Below are 21202 nucleotides of genomic sequence, written 5' to 3' on the forward strand. Positions count from 1 at the left end.
TGGCGAGGGTTCTTCAAAACATACAATGACTTTTGTATTCGACAAAAAAAATTGAAATCTATTGAAATGGAGAGGTTGATCCATGTATATTTTTTCAAATAAGTCACCATGAAGAATGCCACTCTTAACATCCATCTTTTGATTTTTCCATCCAAAATGCAGCAAGGGAAAGAATTAGTAAAAAAAATTCACATTTACAATAGGGGCAAATGTTTGAGTGTATCGATTCCTTCTTGATGTGAAAATCAAAATCATTTTATGACCAAATGAGCCTTGTGATTCTGAAAATCAACTTCATAAATGAATTAGAATCCATATAATCCTACATAAATTGTTCCCAATTAGATTTTCCTTTTGCATCAACATAGTAATCTAGACCATAATTCTCATGAACATTATCCATCAGAGAAATATTGACATGTTGCTTCTTACTATGAGTTTTTAGGCCTAAGGAAACATAACCAACATTGTGTTCAACAATTTCAATTGTTTGAGAAGCGCACTAAGATGAAAAGGGTGTCAACGAGTTGATATTTACTTTGAAAACTCAATCAAGAGAGGTTACAATTTTAGTTGGATAATATTAATGTTCAATCGACTAGATAATGGTGGTGTAATGAGTGGTTGAGAAACTAAAAATGGGAAGGATGATCCATTATATGAAACAATGTCAAAGGGATCTTTGTAATAGTCTAGAAGAAGAATTAAAAAATCTTAGTGTGAGAAGACTTATCATCAAATATTATATTTCTATCAATAATGAAATTATATTTGATAGGATAAATATCTATAGGCTTTTGACTTTTTAGAGTATCCCATCATGATGTAAGAATGACTCTTTAGATCTTATTTCTTATTGTGATTATCAAAAACATGCATATAAGAAATAGATCTGAAAATTTTGAGGTAGCCAACTAAGGGCTTCTTACCACACCATCTTTTCATTATAATAATACAAATAGTATCTCTATTTAAAACAATATTTAGGGTATAATTGGAATAGTAGGTAACTTCATCCTAGAACATAGTTAAAAGATTTGGCTTGTGAGACACACTGGGTCATATGGAATAGGGTTTGATTCTTACATTCTACCACACAAGTCTAATAAGGAGTATGAGGGATAGACATCTACCAAGAGATAATTGATCAAAAAAGGTATTATTCAAATGGTTGATTCACATACTCACCTCCATTATTAAGTCCCATGAATTTAATTGGTTGACCACAATTCTTCTCAACCAATTCCCTAAATTTCTTGAATCTTTCAAAGACATGACTCTTATTTTTCAAGAAATAAACCCAAGTAAAAGATTTAGAAATCATAAATAAAGGTTAAAATATGATTTTCACCTACCAATGAAGGCTTATCAATGTAGCAAAGGTCCTATGAATAAGCTCCAATGGTTTTTGTGCACATCAAGCTTTCCTAGAGTCAAAAGATGCCTAATGATGCTTACTTAGAAAACACTCTATATCGACTCCATCAGGTGGAAGCACCTTTGCTAAACTACCAACCATGTTTTATGTTTCCATTATCTTTAGATTTCAAAAAATGATATGTTTAAATCATCCACACCAAAGTCTACTATGATATTTGATCCATGCAATGAGAGCATTTAGTTCACCATCTTATCTAGACAAGTCATAAAACTTATACAGTCCATATTTTGAGTTGAGAAACCCTTTAGTAACAATTGGCTTGTATTTCCTTAGGTATTTAACAAGGAACCAATTAAACATAAATTCAACATTTTACCAATATATGTCATTTTGGAAACCAACAACAGATTCATGCTTAGACTAGGCAAATGATAGATATTCATGATTCTTCCATGTTGATAAGGTACATCAACATGAATAACAATGTGTTGAAGCCTCGAAATTCGCTGCGACAACATGGGGGGATAACCACCTGGTCGGGGACTTAAATATCGTCCCTTATCTATTTGGGTTGGTGGCTCCGATTGGAATTACGGGACCAGTTTCCCAATTTGAAAGATGGTAGGATGGGGTATGCATTTGATTATCAAAGCTAATTTGGTAGACGAGGGTGGTTTAAACATAAAAATAAAACTATATATATATATATATATATATATATATATATATATATATATATATATATATATATATATATATATATATATATATATATATATATATATATATATATATATATATATATATACTATTACTATTACACGGGCTTAAATCAATATTTGTGCAATCTAGATAAATGACTACCTTGAATGATAATGAAGATTATTCATACAAGCAGTATAAAACTTTCATTAAAAAAAAACTATTTCGATTAAATATTTAATCAAAATGGTTGACTGTAAAACGTATCACATCAAATATTTTACATAGTTTTGCTTATCAAAAATAAAGAGGATGACAACTTAGCTATGTTTCAAAAGTGAAGGAATAACAGGCTGTATTAAAACATAATTGACAAACAATGTACATATAGAAGAAACAACTTAATAGTTCATAAAATAATCACTATGCAATGATAAAAGTACCCGATGCGAGATGATTGATCCATAGACAATAAAGCTATAATCCATGCGTTTTCTCCAAGATTGATCACAGAAAAAAAGAAGTGAAATTCTTAGCAAACTTTCTTAAATAAACTTCATGGACTAGATCTTCAAAATTAAAGAAAGCCTTTAAAAGTACAAAAGTGTATGTTTTTAAAGAGTCTCAAATAAAATTGTCAGACCCCTTTCTAAATACATGAAAGGGGTTTAAATAATAAAAATATTACAAAAATAGCTAAGCGCCAAATTCTGAGGAGTGAAATGACTCTCCTTAGAATCAATGCCAAAAATGCAAAAATAAAATTGATTTAAAATTCAAAAATATGATCTTGACTGGTGTTGGCTTCTGATTTGTTTCCTTTACTTGAAGATATCTATCATTGCTTGAACTCCCAGAGGCTTCCTAATGCTTATCTTCACTTGTCCCGCATAAACTGTATCTGATAATGATGGTGTCATATGGATAATATAATTGGTTAGGCATCGTAGGGCCATCAATTGACTATGTGGTTTTACCAGGTATGAGCAATAAGCTTCCCAATTCAAATGTGATAGCTATCTGCTCCATTGTTCTTTTGCTGCAAGACTTTCGTGCCAACTTGATTACAAATTCTCGATCTCGGGCAATTTACCTGGTGAACATTATTTAATAAACCCTGCATACCAAAGATTATCATTAACAGTTTCTATCATATTTTTTTTATGTCTCACTTGCGCTAGAAACTGCCCTTTATACCTGTTTTATCTGGATTTGCCAATCAGTAAAGAGAATGTCCTTGTGAGATTCTTTGATCTTTGACATTTCTGTTGTTTTTCCCTTTGAATTGTCCTGCCATGTGATCAAGTGTGAAATTTTTTAATCTATTTCCTCAAAGTTGATTCTAGCATCTGTGAATTGATTCACCAATGCATTAGCTTCTTGGCACAATGGGCTAATCTCTACTAATTGCTTACAAAAGGCTGTTTTTTTCTTTGATAGCAATGAATTGATTTCTAAAGCCTCTTTGATGAATTGTTCAACTTTTGGGTAATCCTTCATTTGATCTAGAGTAAATCGTAGTTGTACAATTTCAGTGTCTTTGGCATTTAATTATGCTTGGCTCTGAAGTTTTAGGCTATCAAAACTCTACTGCATCTGTTCAAGATGTGATTTAACCTATTCCTATGCATTCACCTTTTCTCTTGTGAGTTAATCCTCTAGCTTTCTTATTCTTTCCTCGTTTTCTCTAATCAAATTTCTCACTTCTTCTACTTTGTCAATTGTTGCAGAAGCATAAGCTCTTGCAAATTGAGATAAATTGGTCAAGTTTTCAGATGGATCTATAGGTGTATCTTTCCAGACAACTTCCATTAGCTCGTTTCCTGGCAAGATAATAGCAACATGGTCAATCTTTCTCTTTTTCCTTTGTATCTTCACAGTTGCCCAATGTTTGGGACTATAGAATATATCTAAAGGAGGAATTTCCTCTTCTTTCAAAACAATATCTAAAGAGGGAAAAGCAGGAATAACGTCAATCTCTTCTAAAGTAGTGAGAGGTTTTTTTGAATATTTCTTGGGAGGTTTTGGTGTTTCGAGTAAAGTCTGTGTTTGATTCTTACCCCCATGTGGTTCATTGATTATCTATTCAAACTATCCCCATTCTTTCTGCATTTGCTCCTAATCAAGTCCCTTCTCGGTATTCTTTTCATTCGAAGGTTCTTCTACATTCTTCTTTGTAGCAGACTCTGGTGATTCGTCATCTTTAGATGCTTTCTTTACATCCTTTCCCGAGACATTAGTTGAAACCTTTTCTTCCTAAGATTCCTGCGAGATTATTTGAAGTAGATTTAAAGGCACGTGCATTAACCTTTGATTTCTTTACTCCTTAAATTCTGCTAATTTAGTTGGATTCGGTCTGAGGGAAACTAAGCTTTGTACTTGTGAAAATTGTTCAGTTGTTTCAAAAAGGTCGTCAAAACAATCATCCTCGTGAATAAATGCCTTGACTTTAATAGATGAGATAAAATCATACACAACCTTATTAGGGTCATATTGCCTTTCGCGAAACTCAACAAGATTTAAACTATAAATGTGTTTGACTTCAACCTGTGCATGTTGATGTCTTGTAAACAATAAACATGACACCGAAGCGTAAAAGTGGGGCAAAGAGAAATTTTAGACTCTTTGAGAGACCTGGTTACACCCTCGCTAACTATCTGGTACGTAATTTCTCTAGCTAATAATTTATCAGGGACATACCACGGAAGTACATGTGGTGGAGCGGTGCTTCCAAAAACTCTAATATATGTGAATAATTCCTCTTCCACCCATCTCACCACAGGTTGAATATCGACCTTGGCTTCTTTAGATAACCTTGGGGCTTTCTTGTCAAAGACAGACTAATGAATAGGGTGCATAACCCCCTGACAAATCTGATAGAAATGCTCATTGAAACAAGAATTCCAAAGGGATTTCTGATAGACATGAATTGGTGTGGGATCCTGAGGCGTCCACTTCCATCCCATAATCAGAAAGGGAAAGATGAAACACATAGTGTCCATGATGTAGGCACTCATATAAAACAGAAAAATAGTTCTTGTAGTGGCAAAATGATTCTTCCTATATTCTATAATGTGCTGGGATAAGTTATTCGACAATATTGTTGTTGGAAATAATACTGAGAGCGGTGCTGAATCAGTATTATGAGATCAATAATTTAATTTTCAAAAACTGATTTGTATACGCTACTTCAACTTAGTGAACTAGCGTGTATACACAACTGTACTTAATGCAACCAGCGTATATGTAGAGATCTTTAGATTTACACCAAATTATCATGTATTGAACTTTAATCAGTATATCAGGAATTCATTAGATAGTGCAGTAAAACCAGAATAAAGAATCACAAATAAGCAATAACAAGAAAACCAAGATATAAGGTGGAAACCCAACATGGGTAAAAACCACCTGCTGTTGTCATCTCTATCTTCTTTTAATAATAAGAAAATTATGTTTACAAATTTTGTATTGGTGCAGTCTTATATCAGTACGCAGGCTTCTACCTGCAGAAGGCTACAACATTCTCTCATTCTCCAGCTTCTACTGGAAGGAAGCTACAACCCCCTAGCTCCTGTACTAGCTGATATGTTTACTAATACGTAGGTGCTGGCCTACAGAAGGCTACAACCTTCTCTTTTCTACTAGGGACCACGTTTCATAAATTTTTAGACTGGATCCATCAACAACATCATAAGTGTAATTCAATCAAAATATATCTGCATCAACCAATCAGCTTTACAACTGAATCAATCAATCACTTTGACAACCCATCAATCTAATCATTCAGAATACTGTCACTAGAATACAATAACTAGAACCCAGACTAGAACCCAGAACTCTGCAACAACAAACATCAGTAACTAAAACATAGATTATAAGGTATACGCTACTTTCATGTGCCGAACCTACGTGTATACGCGCTTTCCTCAAAGCCAACTAGCATATACATCTACAACTATTAATTCATAATTCTGCAGCTATACCAGACTTCAGTTATACCCAGATCATATCATTTACAGAATAATATATGCGTCAGTATTCAGATCTAGAATATTCATGAGCAAGAACACATAATTATAGTTCATTTTACGCCTTAAGATCCCGATCCATCATTAGATCTTATCCTCCATCAACCGCTAAGGTTCCTCCTTGCTTCAGATCCAACAATGCACCATAACCTAATAACCTACATACTAAATCTCACACTTCATCAGATATTCAATGCTTGTGTGTACTGGCCTAATGATATTCTCCTCCTTTTATAGTTTTAGGCCTTTCTCAATACCATGGACCAAAACCACTTAGGACCAATACCTTGGATCAAATACCTAGGGTCAATACCTCGGACCAAATATCATGGTCCAATACCATGGATCAAAATACCATGGACCAAAACTTAGTTTTCCAAGGTATACTGTTATAGACATATTTTGGCACTGCAACCCCAATCAGATATGTCCACAAACCAAGGGATTCTAAACCCTTAAAAATGTTGTTTCATACCCTAAAGGAACAAGGTCAACTGATTACATCATCTCCCAGAAGTTCTCCATGAAAAACTACTCAGAACTTGTCAAAACAAGACCATACAGACTGCTCCATGCATAGGGTGCGATGCATCTCACCTATTACACATGGGGGGTGTGATGCATACTAGAAAGCCCTTCTGTAGGGTGTGATGAGAGAGAGTAGACAAATGGCAAAGGCATTGTGCTAGGTGGAAACCTAGAGAATCTTTTAGAAACTGCTCATATGACACTTGCCTCTCTGAATTCGCCCAGGGATGAGTAAGAGATCTGAAATCTCCAAGTGGAACCAAGAACTATCAGTGAAATGACACTAATCAAAATCTCAGAACCTGACTCACTCTCCTGTAAACATCTATATATGGATCCCTCATCCAAGAGATCCAAAGGCTAGAATTTTGTAATTTGCAAGGAAGAGTCGTTGGTTTCTCTTTGAATACATTGTTGGGTGATCTTGCTTTGTATGAGGTGAAGAGGGCTTTCATGCTGGGAGGATGATGCTGGATCAGACAACCTGGTTGTAATCCTCTCTTCTACTACTTCTATCAATAAAGCTATTTGAGTTTTCCTCCATGTTCTTGTATATCTCTAAATCTTGTTTGTGTATGCATTTATATGGTTAATGTACATCTAATCCTACATTATTTATGGTTATAGATCTCTATGCTTTGATGGTGTTTTGCTGCCTTGGCTCTACAGGTGTTCTTAGAAACGGGACAAGTGAGGAAGGAGTGGCGAAAGTTCTATCAAAGGAGAGAGGAAACAAGCAAGGAGACTAGAGAAAGACTGAGGTTGGTGCTCTATGCTTCTCTCTCATCTATCTCTCATAAAGGAAAACACAAGTAACTTTAATTTGTTTGTTTCTAAGATAGCTACCCATCTCAGTGGGACTAACAGCTCTGAATAGACACTAGTTTTCCCGATAACAAAATGGAAACTCTATTGGGGAGTGAATAGTTTGTTTGTTTTGTTACTATTGTTTGCTTTATAAACCACAGACGGAGCCTGAAGTTAAGCCAGCTAGCCTTCGAACTGCTTTTGCTACGCAACTGCAAAGTAGATCAATGCTACTTCAGTCAATCTCCGGGTTGGTTTATGAACTGAACATCTAGCTTGAAAACATCCTAAGCGCCCTGGTGGTAGCACAAATAACCTCATTAGATCAGCCCCTATACTTTGTGTTTACTGACTATCATTAGCTAAGCTTAAACCCCTGAACTTAGCTGCAAACTGTGAGTGAAAACCAAGCATAGTTTCGTCCCTAGACCATCACACTGTCTCTTCTTGGCAACCTGGATGCATTGTACCTCCCATGTGTTGCAGGTGAGATGCATCCCTATTTCTCTCTGTTACAGGTGCGATGATTGACTAAGACTATTTCTGCCTCCAGATTTTGGTTTTTTCTTCATTGTCTTCAGCTATATTCAGTAGTTTTGCTGTCTATGATCAGTATATCTCTGTTGAAACCATCTTCCTTTGCATTATTTAGCCTCCATCAGAAGGAATTGTGAATGTCTTTTATGTAATTTTCATCATTCACATTTCTCCTTTGCAATCGAACTATCGTCTTTTGATTTGAAAGTGTCACAAGTGTCGTTTTCAGTCAAGAAAAAGAGTGTTACAAAGCATTCCTCTTTTAGACAGTCGATTACGTTTTTTCCATTGTATTTAATTTGAATAATTAGTATTTCAAGTGTCGAAAGCAGTTTAAATTAAAAATCGCAAAGTGTCGTCTTGACCCTACTTTCGTTTTTTGAAAAGAAAATTGTTAGTGTTGTCGCTTTGAAAGAGAATAGTTCAGATCTATACTTTGTTTTCTTTTTGTCATTCTCACATTAAGGAAATTGAAAAACAATACATGCATGTGCATTTGCATTAAGATTGCATGCTAAAATTGATTTAGGAAAGTGCATCTAGTGTGTGCTCTCTACTTTATGTTGAAAGAATTTCATTTCTCTTTCCTTAGTAGCTAGGATTTTCATTGCAAAAAGAAAGTAAACGAATGTTTATCATCTTAGATTGCATATTTAGGAATTGTATATCTACATCATGCGGTGAACCTTAAAGGCAAACTTCTTAAGAAAGATCAACTGTAAAATAAACTTCAATGAACATAAAAATGATTTGGAACCTAACGCACAACATTTAGAAGTCTAGGCTAGAGACGTATTCCAGCGTCGTAAAGCCTAGTAACTATCGCTTTCATCGTAGGTTGGGTGATTCCTCCTCTTTGAGACGACAAGTGCTAGTACGGACTTGTGCTCCCACGTACCGTTGAGTATATATTGGGAGACCACAATAGGCTACATCCTTTATCCTTAGGAAGCCATGTCTGCCGCCCTATCAATCGCAATACACTGAAAACAACATTCGGGAAGATTGACTACCATACCGTAAAAAGTATTCTGCAATTTTGCGATTGGTTTGGTAATCCCTCTGTCTAGATTTCCAAAGTAGTCACTTTCATTCCTTTTCGAACTCCTTAAAAGAAAAGGTCCATCTGAGCACTTGTCACTTCAGGCTCATTAAAAATCGAAAGGCGACTAGAGTCATCTTTAGTTTTTTCTCGACTCTTAAAAATTGAAAAATCAAGTTGTGTCTAAGCGTCATAAAATTTATTTTAATCAGAATAACGTCACTGTTCCCTCATTGGTCTTTAGGTTGAGAAATGGAGTCTACCAATCAAGGATTTCCCCTTGGGGGAAATCCTAGTCCCTTCTCCTCTTGGGGGGATGTTGGTGCTCCACACATGGCCACATTGTCCCTTCCAGGACTCACAATTGGCCTGCCTACATGGCTTTTCTCGACCTCTGTTGTTCAAAACACCACAATTCCTCGGCAATCAAATCAGCAACCAGATGAATTTGCTCCCCCACCTTCTACTTCATTTGTTTCTCCCTCTCCTTCGTCCTCTTCGCTTGGTGAAGCTAGTAACGCTAAAAACCAAGTAACTGAGAAGAAGAAGAAAGGGAAGGAGAAGGAGAAGAAGAACCCAATAGCAAAAGGGGGCAACCATACATCATCTAGAAAAAATCCACACACTGCATCTTCTAAACCTAAATATCCATGTGTAATTTGCAAGGGAGACCACTATCATCGAGATTGTCCCTATATCCCACGGATCTTGAGGAACTGGTCCCCCCCGTTTGTACAATCCGGTGTCTTCAACCGCTGACGATCATGTTGAGAGCACACATTTAACTAGTGAAAACGAAGTCAATGGAAAAAAAGGAAGATCCAAATTTCCTTGTAGATTGTGTGAAGGCGATCATGCCCTCCACCATTGTCCCTTCCTAGACGAAGCTAAAAGAGTCTTGGATGACCATCCTGTGTCACAGTAGCGATTTCCTCCTGGATACAATAAACTCTTGCCGAGTCCATCACTAGTTGAAAATCTGACTGACACACCGTTGTTGTCGGTCGAAGCACCTATCATTGAAGATAAACCCTTTGAGTCCAAACTGGACCAAAGTCAATAGGTCGAGATGGCAGTATACCCAATCTTGTCTTCAGAGGGCCCACCTTCAGATGATACTATCACCGAGAATGAGAACAACACTGTTTAAATTATCTTCGTAAAGACAGACTCAGATGAACATGGGGGCAATCTACCCATTCCTTTACCACATGAAGGAAGTTCGTCAGAGATATATCTGGCCATTTATTCGATCCCACCTCCAAGCAATCTAGTCGTTTCCTTCGATTGGAATCTACTAGGCAGACCCCTCCTACCATCTAATGTACCATTCTGAATCATAGTATAAGCTTGCAGAATGATCATGGTTGGTACTATTATAGATGAAGGGGCTTATGTGAGTATCCTTTCCTCAACTTCTTGGAAAGCGCTTGGTTCGCCATCGATTCTGCTTGAGATTCGAAATCTGACAGGATTCAACCAAGGAACTAGTCGACCGTTAGGGATCCTTCCAAATTTTCCTATAACTTTGAGAAGGAAAACTGTTCATCTAAATGTGATGGTAGTCCAAGGACCTCTAGATTACAATCTACTCCTTAGGCGTGACTACATTTATAGCATGGGAGCTATCGTTTCTTCACTCTTTCGAGTGGTATGTTTTCCACATGAAGGAAAAGTGGTCTAGCTCGTAGACCAGCTTTCGTTCCCTGGTTCAAACACAACTATTAGTCAAATGCCATCCATAACTGGCCTTTTTGCACAAGGAATGTCTCATCAATCCCCAATCTGTCCACTTGATGATCACGAGTGATTCGATGATTGTGACTGAAACCCAGGGGCATGCGCCCTGGTCTGCTTCGGCAGGAAAACCCCAGATATAAGGTAGGTTTCCGCGTAGGAATATGACTAGTTTGACAATCCTGTCCGTCTAGGAAGATGGATCAGACTGGAAAAGGATTCCTCCGTCAAGGGTTAGTGTTATAGACATTTTTGGGCACTACAACCCCAATCATATATACGTCCATAAACCAAGGGCTTCTAAGTCCCTAAAAGTGTTGTTTCATGCCCTAAAGGAACAAGGTCAGCTGATTACATCATCTCCCAGAAGTTCTCCACAGGAAACTACTCAGAACTGGTCAAAACTGGACCATACAGACTGCTCAGTGCTGAGGGTGAGATGCATCTCACCTATTACACATGGGGGGTGCGATGCATACTAAAAATTCCTTCTATAGGGTGCGATGGATGAGAGTAGACAAATGGTGGAGGCATTTTGCTAAGTGGATGATCTTGGAATCTTCCAGAAACTTCCCCAGGACACTTGTCTCTCTGAATTCGCCCAGGGATGAGTAAGAGATCATCAATCTCCAAGTGGAATCAAGAACTATCAGAGAGAAGACACTAATCAAAATCCTAGAAGCTGACTCACCTCCCTGCAATCATCTATATATGGATCCCTCATCCTAGAGATCTGGAGGCTGGAATTTTGTATCTTGTAAGGAAGTGCTATTGGTTTCTTGGTGGAATATCATAGCATTGGGTGATCTAAGCTTTTCATGAGGTGAAGAAGGGCTTTCATGCTAGGAGGATGATGCTGGGTCAGAAAAATTGGTTGTAATCCTCTTTGCTATTCTTGATATTAATAAAGCTATTCATGTTTTCCTCCACATTCTTGTATGTTTGATGATATATGCATTTGTGTGGTCAATATATATCTGGTGCTATACTGTTTATGATTGTAGATCTCTGTTCTTCGATAGTATTAGGCTGCTTTGATTCCAAAAGTGCTCTTTGAAGCTGGGTAGACGAAGGCAAGGTGGCAAGGATCTGTCAGAAGGGAGAGGAACTAAGCAAGGAACTAAGCACAAGACTAAGTTTGGTGTCCTCTGTTCCCCTCTTATCTACTTCTCATAAAGGAAAGCGAAAGTAGTTTTAGTTTGTTTGTTTCTAAGATAGCTACCAGTCTCAGTGGGACTAGCAGCTCCGAGTGGACACTAGATTTCTTGATAACAAAATTACGACTCCACTGGGGAGCGAATAGATTGTTTGCTTGTCTATATTTGTTTTCTTTATAAAGTTACAGACGGAGCCTGAAGTTAAGCCAGCTAGCCTTCGAACTGCATTTGCTATGCAAGTGCAAAGTAGATCAATGCTGCTTCAGTCTATCTCCGGGTTTTGTTTATAAATTGAACAATTGATTTGCAAACCTTCTAATTGCCCTAGTGGTGGCTCTAGTAACCTCATTAGATCAACCCCTATGATTTATATTTACTGAACATCACTTGCTAGGCCTAAATCCCTGAACTGAGCTGCAAAGTGTGACCAAAGACCAAGTAAAAGTCTTGCACTGGTACCATCGCACCCTCTCTTCAAGGAACTCTGTATGCATCGCACCTCCCATGTGCAGTAGGTGGGATGCATACTGGTTTCCCTGTGTAACAGGTGCGATGGTCAGAAAAGGCTAATTTTTCCTTCAGACTTTGGTTTTTCTTCACTCTCTTCAGCTCTATTCAGGAGTTTTGCTATCTGTGATCAGTATACCACTGTGGAAACCCCCCTTCCTTTCCATCATTCCACCTCCATTGTGCAAAGAACTGTGAATGTTTTTATGTATTGTGCGCCATTTTCAGTTCTCTTTTACAAAGAAGTAGCATAATCAAACTGTCGTCTTTTGATTTGAAAGTGTCGCAAGTGTCATTTTCAGTCAAAGAAAAGAATTCTATTATTCTTGATGGTCGATTATACAGTTACTCTTATATTTGATTTGAATTAGTAGTTTTTCAAGTGTCGAAAGCAGTTTTCAATTCAAAATAGTAAAGTGTCGTCATTATCTTCCTTTCATTTTTGAAGAGAAATTTGTTAGTAATGTCGCTTTGAAAAGATAATTCAGATTTGTACTTAGCATTCTTCTTGTCATTCACACATTAAGAAAGCTGAAAACAAATACATGCATGTGCATTTGCATTTAGACTACTTGTTCATTTGATTTAGGACAGTGCATCTAGTGTGTGCTCTCTGCTCTATGTTGAAAGAATATCATCTCTCTTTCTTTAGTAGCTAGGATTTTCATTGCAAAAAGAAGATTAAACGATTGTTTATCATCTTAGATTGCATTTTAGGAATTGTATATCTACATCATGTGGTGAACCTGAAAGGAAAATTTCTTAAGAAATATCAAATGTAAAATAAATTCAATGAACATAAAAACGCTTTGGAACCTAACGCACAACATCTATAAGTCTAGGCTAGAGATGTATTCTGGCGTCGTAAAGCCTAGTAACTGTCGCTTTCATTGTTGGTTGGGTGATTCCTCCTCTTTGAGATGACAAGTGCCAGTACGGACTTGTGCTCCCATGTACCATCGAGTATATATTAGGAGACCATAATAGGCTATATCCTTTATCCATAGGAAGCCGTGTCTACTGCCCTATCGATCACAATGCACTGAACACAGTATTTGGGAAGATTGACTACCATACCATAAAAAGTATTCTGCAGTTTTGTGATTGGTTTGGTAATCCCTTTGTCTAGATTTCCAGAGTAGTGTGTCATCCGACTGTGTCATCCGATGCAGTAGTGGCAGAGCCTCCTGCTGCTACTCCAACGATGTTCACTGGTATACCATCTGCCCCAGCAAGTTATCAACAAGAAGACGGAGTCCAATCAGGGACTGTTTCGACGACATGGTTAGTTCCTATTTCTTCATCCGGATTCTCATCTGGTATTTCTTATGTTGAAACTCAACAAATTGATCCAATGTGTCTTCAAAGGCCAATCTACCCTTTAAGTACTGGATTGCCACCATATGGAGGACAGTATGCCTTTTCATTGTTCCCTCCCGGAGAACAACCATATGGGAGTTTACAACAAAGTTCAGGTCAAACTGGAATGACATCCAGCGGTTGGGTACCAATACTGCCTCAGCAACCAAGGGTTGTATATTCAATGCAACCAGTCCATCCTGTGTCGAATATTCCCACTATACCTGCTACCGTGACTGCATCGCAAGTACAAGCGCTACCTGTTGTATGTCAACCCCAAGTTTCTCAGGTTGCAATACAACAACCTCTCATCTCAGCAATTCAATCACAACCTCAGGTTAGTGCCTCCTTATCTGGAGCGACTCAGGCTCAAACAAGTACTATGACTCCTCATCTTGGTCAATCATCCAGTATTGGACAACAACAAATGGTCCAACAACCATGGCTGGTTCAATCTCAACAACCGCAATTCTAGCAATCATATCAAGGACCTGAGCAACAAGTCTTTGTAAGTAATGGGCAACCGCATTTCCAAAGCGGTTATCAACAACCATACTATAATGGTTATGCCCATCAACCTTATCAAAGTTACCAGCATCAAATACATTATGCTGGTATGCAAAGACCCACTGCTCAGGCGATTCCATCTTATCTTGGGTATGCTTCACCTAACCTGAATCAACAGTTGCCCTTTGTAGCAACTCTAGAATTACCAGATCTAAACCGGCTGACGAATGATCCAATTGCTTACGCCCCTTGGTGGTCGGCGATTTCGCATAAAATTCCGTTAGATATTCCTAAATTTAATGGAAATCCGGATGAAGACCCATCGAATCATGTGATGACCTTTCATCTGTGGTGTTCATCCAACACTCTCAACGATGATTCGATCAGGCTTCGTCTTTTTCAGCGAATGTTAACTGGTCCGGAAGCAAAATGGTATATCAAATTACCTAGAGCTTCATTTGATAACTTTAGCGCCCTAGCCACAACCTTTTTAACCCATTTTTAGTTACCCATAAGGTACGAAACAGGAACAGAGCTTCTTACCAATTTCAAACAAACGACGGCCACTCACATATCTGATCAGATTCATGAGTGGCGACGTCGTCGTAGAATGGTAAAAACATATGTTCTTGATCAACGATTAGCTGAATGGTTTATTAAGTCATTATTACCTTATGTCACAGAAGAGGTGGCAAAGGGAGGAGTCGTCACTAAAGAGCAAGTCATTGCTCGTGCACAATATCTAGACTTGATCTATACTCAGTCTGGCACGCTCTACGATAAAATACCTGATGCTCCTAGACCAGAATTTTCCATTCCTCCCGCTCCTAAATCAAGCAAAGACTCTCATGCCGGTGATGGCGTAATAGGTGCAACTAGCACGAAAACCGTAAAAGCTACATCTAAGAAGGCTCGTATGTTTCCAAGTCGAAATGAAAATGAAGAACTTCTCGCCTCAGAGGTAAATTCGGTTTCAACTAACAAAGGCAAAGAACCAAAGAAACCAGGGGGAAAGAAGAAAAAGAAAGGGAAGAAGAAAAAACAGGAGGAGTCCTCTCCTAAAAAATCTTCTACAAACCCTTCTGGAGATAGGAAACCAAGTCATCCATGCTTCATATGTGATGAGGATCATTGGACGAAAGATTGTCCACATAAAGCCGAGCTTAGAAAATTCTTGAAGAATTCGAAAACCTCGGCGGTATTGACTGATCCGTTTCCAAATCCAGGAACAAATCTGGTTGCTAGTGACAATGCTTCCCCGTCCCAAGTGCTAATGTTGTATGTTTTGAAGCAGCAAAATGATGCTTTAATATCGACAAGGAATAAAGATTACGGGAATCCACAGCTGTCGAACAACAAGGCTACTGATTAACCTAGTAGTTTGACAACAACTTCGACCGAAGTTGTGCCACCCATCATTCCTGAACTAACAATAAAGCCACCAAAGGGAGTAGTACACAAATCGACATTTAATCCTCATGCCAGAGCAGCACGACATTATAATATAGTAGAGGACTTGGCCCAATCACCATCTGCTATGTTGACACTTTAGGTACTGCAAAATTGCCCCTCCCAGAAGCAGGCTTTATTATCAGCGATAGGTGGGATTGACCCAACGGATTCCAATCTTGTGGCCTTTAATCACAAAGGATATGACCCTCAGTTACCAGCTCAACTAGCTTTCCTTATTCAAGTGAAAGCCCTCAACAAAACTGTTCATCGAACAATTATTGATGAGGGGGCATCTACATGTATTATGTTAATGAGTTGCTGGAAAAATTTAGGCTCACCACCCTTGTCACAATCATCAACGACATTAAAAGCATTTGATGGATGATCATACACTCCATACGAGATTTAAAGTAACTTGCAAGTTGAACTGGGGGGCAAAACAATAGAAATTGATGTTGAGGTTATTGATGGAAACCTCGATTACAACATCCTACTGGGAAGGCCCTGGATTTATGCTATGGCTTCATTTGTGTCGACATACTTCAGAAAGATTGCATTTCCCTTCCAAGGAGGGATTACGATCGTTGACCAACAAAACTTCCTCCCCAACAGTTCACAAGTTACAGGAAGCATTCTGATGATCCACGGAAGCTCTCAAGCGCTTCAAAATATTGGAGTAGGCCTACTAAAAGACCCTACATTGATGGGTACTTTTTCCCTACCGCCTCAAAAAAATTTGGTGGAAGTGGCCACGGTGGGGACCTGCAATATGATATCTTCTAGATTTAGAAGATTCCTGAACATTTTGATAGCATGGATCATCGCCATTTTAGAAATATTGTAGAAATCAATTTTCTTGGCCTAGGGGGAAAACCCAAATCAATGCTCATCGAGTGTTTGGATAGATAGGTCTAAGGAATATGGCACCTCTTCAAATCCTTGGTCGCATGTACATTCTACAGACGAAGGAATCATTCAGTCAAAGATGATAGGAGAGGCACCATGGGAAGATTACCACCATTGTTCCCATCTTCCGGATTACCACAAAGATTATTCCGGCAACCTTAATCATCCTTCAGTTTTTGATTTTCTATCAAATACTGTAAATATGGTGGATTCTGAGGATAGTTCTTTTCCTGTGTCAACCTCATTAAAAAATGAAACAAATCCCTTTCCAAATCGAGTCTTTGATTACGATCTCGTAAAATCCAAATGGAGTCTTTCAAAGATCTCGAAGGTAAACCTTCATTCTAACCATCGGGTTGAATGCAATGAAGCTTGGGGGGCATGCACCTTGATTTGCGTTATTATGCTGGGGGCATGCAAACTTATCATGAGCAGTATTAGCACAGGGTTCAAGCTCATTAAAAAATAAACCCACCATGAGCAGTTTTTATGAAAAGTTCAAGGTCGTTAAAAATTAAACCTAAGCAATGAGCAAATGTTTCCCCCAGAGTTTAATCTCATTAAAAAATGAACCAATTTCTGGTAAATAACCATTGCGAATGCATTATCATCAGCTCTTGAGCCTTGGTCATGTTCTCATCATCACCTCCACTCTGTTTTAGCTGATCATACGACTCCATTTGATTGTTTACCCTTTTGAGGAACAGCTGCAACGAGTGATTCTGTTAGCCATCCTTGTGACATTGTCGTGATTGGAAATTCCAAACCTTACCTGGAATCAACTGCTACCCGAAATTATCACTCGTTCCTCAAAAAACGAGTCTCCTTTAAGCTCTTTTCATCTGACTCGTAAAATATGAAAAGATTGCCAAGTGATTGGCCTCTCTAGCTCGTTAAAGCTACCAGAAGTGCTATCCCTCCTCTAGATTTTAATCTTTTTGGACCTGAGGGATTATTACACAAAAAGATCACGTGCTTGTTTTGTTCGGCTCGTCAAAATTATCGAAAATTCATCCCTTTCATATTATTTTATACTTTTTCGGACTTAAGGGATTATATGACGAAAAAGGATTATTGGAGTTTCCTTTACATCCCTTTCAGACTCTCTAAAATTGAAAAGGACTGAGTTATCTTTGTTGTTAAACTCGTTAAAACCAATAGTGACAAACTTGTCCATATAGATAAGAACGAGTTTCACTGTCGCTAGGCTCGTTAAAACGTAGCAACGAGTTTGCCCAAAGGGCAAATTATAGAACAAGGATATGTTATCCTCCTCAAGCTTGATAAAAATAAAGAGGTACTGGTCAGCAATTACTGGGGAAAACTTGAAGAAACTTTATTGGTAGCAAAGTTGCTCTTGAACATGACACTTTCACTCCATGTCTGAGTCGGGTTGGGTTATTCCGTTCACCGGTCATATTACCATTGGTCCATCATACCATCCATCTTTGGGGTTAACGCTACCAATCCATTTCAAGTGTCACCGATATGTTCAAGAGAAGTCGATTAGAGAATTCACCAACCCATCTTGTGTCTCATCCACTGCAATACCTTTACGCTTCATTCTTTCATGACCGCCACCCTGAACCCTGTATCATCAGATCGTTTTCACCTCCAAAAGTCATTTTCTCCGTTCCGTGTCATAGATGTGGGATTCATTAAGGCCCTCCTACAATGGGTCACTTCTTGTTGACATCAGCTCATTATCCAAGAAGTCGACCTAGGAACAACCCTTTTAGTACTTTGAAGCTTGCATGCCTCAATGGCAAGTTTCTCACTTTCGGCGACAGGTTTACATCAACGGCCTTCGACCGAAAGATTTTGCGTGGTGTTCGATGCCAAGTCCCATTTTCACATCATGCAAATTGTACTATCGTACCTTGAGGGTCATCATCATTATCGGTGATTCCTCTCGCGCCTATTAACAGCTTACATCGTTGGCTGGTAATCAGTCGATGTCTTTCCATGTTCGACTCCAGAACATTTTTCACATGGATCGACTTGTACTTCGGGCAAAGATTGGACGAGTTTGAAGACCCCGGATCTAGTTTCATCCATTCGGGCTACGATATATTTAGGAAGATAAAGACATCAAATGTACATCATTGCTGCACAAATGATCATCCGAATCAAAGGACGATGGCTCTATCAGAATCATCAGTCTGCCACACAGACGATTGTTTGTCTTATGTACATGAAAATGAATTTATAAAGTTGAGCATGGGAATTTCCACCTCAACTAGATCATGAAAATATTATGAAGATAATGTATTGTATTGTATCTTATTACAGGTCGCCTTCCAGTTCGAAAAACCTTGGATCCTCATGATAAAGCATTTCACCCAACATCAAAAGATTAACAACCTCATGCTTTAGGGGGCAACTATTATAGACATTTTTGGGCACTGCAACCCCAATCATATATGTCCATAAACCAAGGGTTTCTAAGTCCCTAAAAGTGTTGTTTCATGCCCTAAAAGAACAAGGTCAGTTGATTACATCATCTCCCAGAAGTTCTCCACAGGAAACTACTCAAAACTAGTCAAAAATGGACCATACAGACTGCTCAGTGCTGAGGGTGAGATGCATCTCACCTATTACACCGGAGGGGTGTGATGCATACTAAAAATTCCTTCTATAGGGTGTGATGGACGAGAGTAGACAAATGGCGGAGGCAGTTTGCTAAGTGGATGATCTTGGAATCTTCTAGAAACTTCCCCAAGACACTTGTCTCTCTGAATTTGCCCAATGATGAGTAAGAGATCATCAATATCCATGTGGAATCAAGAACTATCAGAGAGAAGACACTAATCAAAATCCCAGAAGTTGACCCACCTCCCTGCAATCATCTATATATGGATCCCTCATCCTAGAGATCTGGAGGCTGGAATTTCGTATCTTGTAAGGAAGTGCTGTTGGTTTCTTGGTGGAATATCATAGTGTTGGGTGATCTAAGATTTTCATGAGGTGAAGAAGGGCTTTCATGCTAGGAGGATGACGCTGGGTCAGAACAATTGGTTATAATCCTCTTTGCTATTCTTGATATTAATAAAGCTATTCAAGTTTTCCTCCACATTCTTGTATGTTTGATGATATATGCATTTGTGTGGTCATTATATATCTGGTCCTATCTGTTCTTCAATAGTATTATGCTGCCTTGATTCCATAGGTTCTCTTTGAAGCTGGGTAGACGAAGGCAAGGCGGCAAGGATCTGTCAGAAGGGAGAGGAACCAAGCAAGGAACTAAGCGCAAGACTGAGGTTGGTGTCCTTTGTTCCCCTCTTATCTACTTCTCATAAAGGAAAGCAAAAGTAGTTTTAGTTTGTTTGTTTCTAAGATAGCTACCAGTCTTAGTGGGACTAGTAGCTCTAAGTGGACACTAGATTTCCCGATAACAGTTAGGTGATTGGAGCTAGAGTCACCTTTGTCCATTTCGATGGACAGATCCAAGGAAGTGTTTTGTCTACGACGCGGATGAAAAATGAAAGAACTTCCGTATGGTAACCTGGAAACTCTATTTCATTATACCTGGGGGCATGCAAACCTTTTTGCATGCAAGTGAAAAGCAACCATTTATTTTCTTAGTTCGTAGGCTCTCAACCCTTTAGACTCGTAGGTTGGTCATTCCTAGCTTGCATAACGAAAGGCTCAGGAGCAAAGTTTCGAATGGGGCAAGCTCCCTAAAAAATGAACCTATCAATGAGACATCCTTATTATATGACTGGCATGAGCAGTTTTACGCAAAGTTCAAGCTCGTTAAAAAATAAACCTTGCCATGAGTAGTTTTACACGAAGTTCAAGCTCATCAAAAAATAAACCTTGCAATGAGCAAGTGTTTCCATAGAGTTCAAGCTCATTAAAAAATGAACCCCACCCCTGGTAAATAACCATTTTGATCGCATGACTATTAGCTTTTGAACCTTGGTCGTGTTCTTACCATCACCTCCACTCATTTTTAGCTGATCATACACCTCCATTTGATTGTTTACCCTTTTTAGGAACAACTGCAACGAGTGATTCTATTAGCCACCTTCTTTACACTACCGTGATTGGAATGTTCCAAACCTTACCTGGAACCAGTTGCTATCCAAAACATCACTCGTTCCTCAAAAAATGAGTCTCCTTTAAGCTCTTTTCATTTGACTCGTAAAATATGAAAAGATTGCCGAGTAATTGGCCTTTCCAGCTCATTAAAGCAATGGAAGTGCTATCCCTCCTGTAGATTTTAATCTTTTTGGACCTAAGGGATTATTACACAATGATCGAGCGCTTGTCTTGTTCGGCTCGTTAAAACTATCGAAAATCATCCCTTTCGTATTATTTTACACTTTTTAGGACTTAAGGGATTACATTATGAAAAAGGACCACTGGAGTTGCCTTTACGTCCCTTTTTATACTTTCTAGAATTGAAAAGGACTGAGCTATCTTTGTCATTAAACTCGTTAAAACAATAGCGACAAACTTGTCCATGCAGACAAGAGCTAGTTTCACTATCGCTAGGCTCGTTAAAACATAGCGACGAGTTTTCCCGAAGGGAAAATTATAGAACAAA

This window comes from Pinus tabuliformis, chromosome 3_2, assembly GCF_031772625.1.
Source record: "Pinus tabuliformis cultivar Carrire ecotype Pingquan chromosome 3_2, CPIR1, whole genome shotgun sequence".
Taxonomy (NCBI): Eukaryota; Viridiplantae; Streptophyta; class Pinopsida; order Pinales; family Pinaceae; genus Pinus; species Pinus tabuliformis.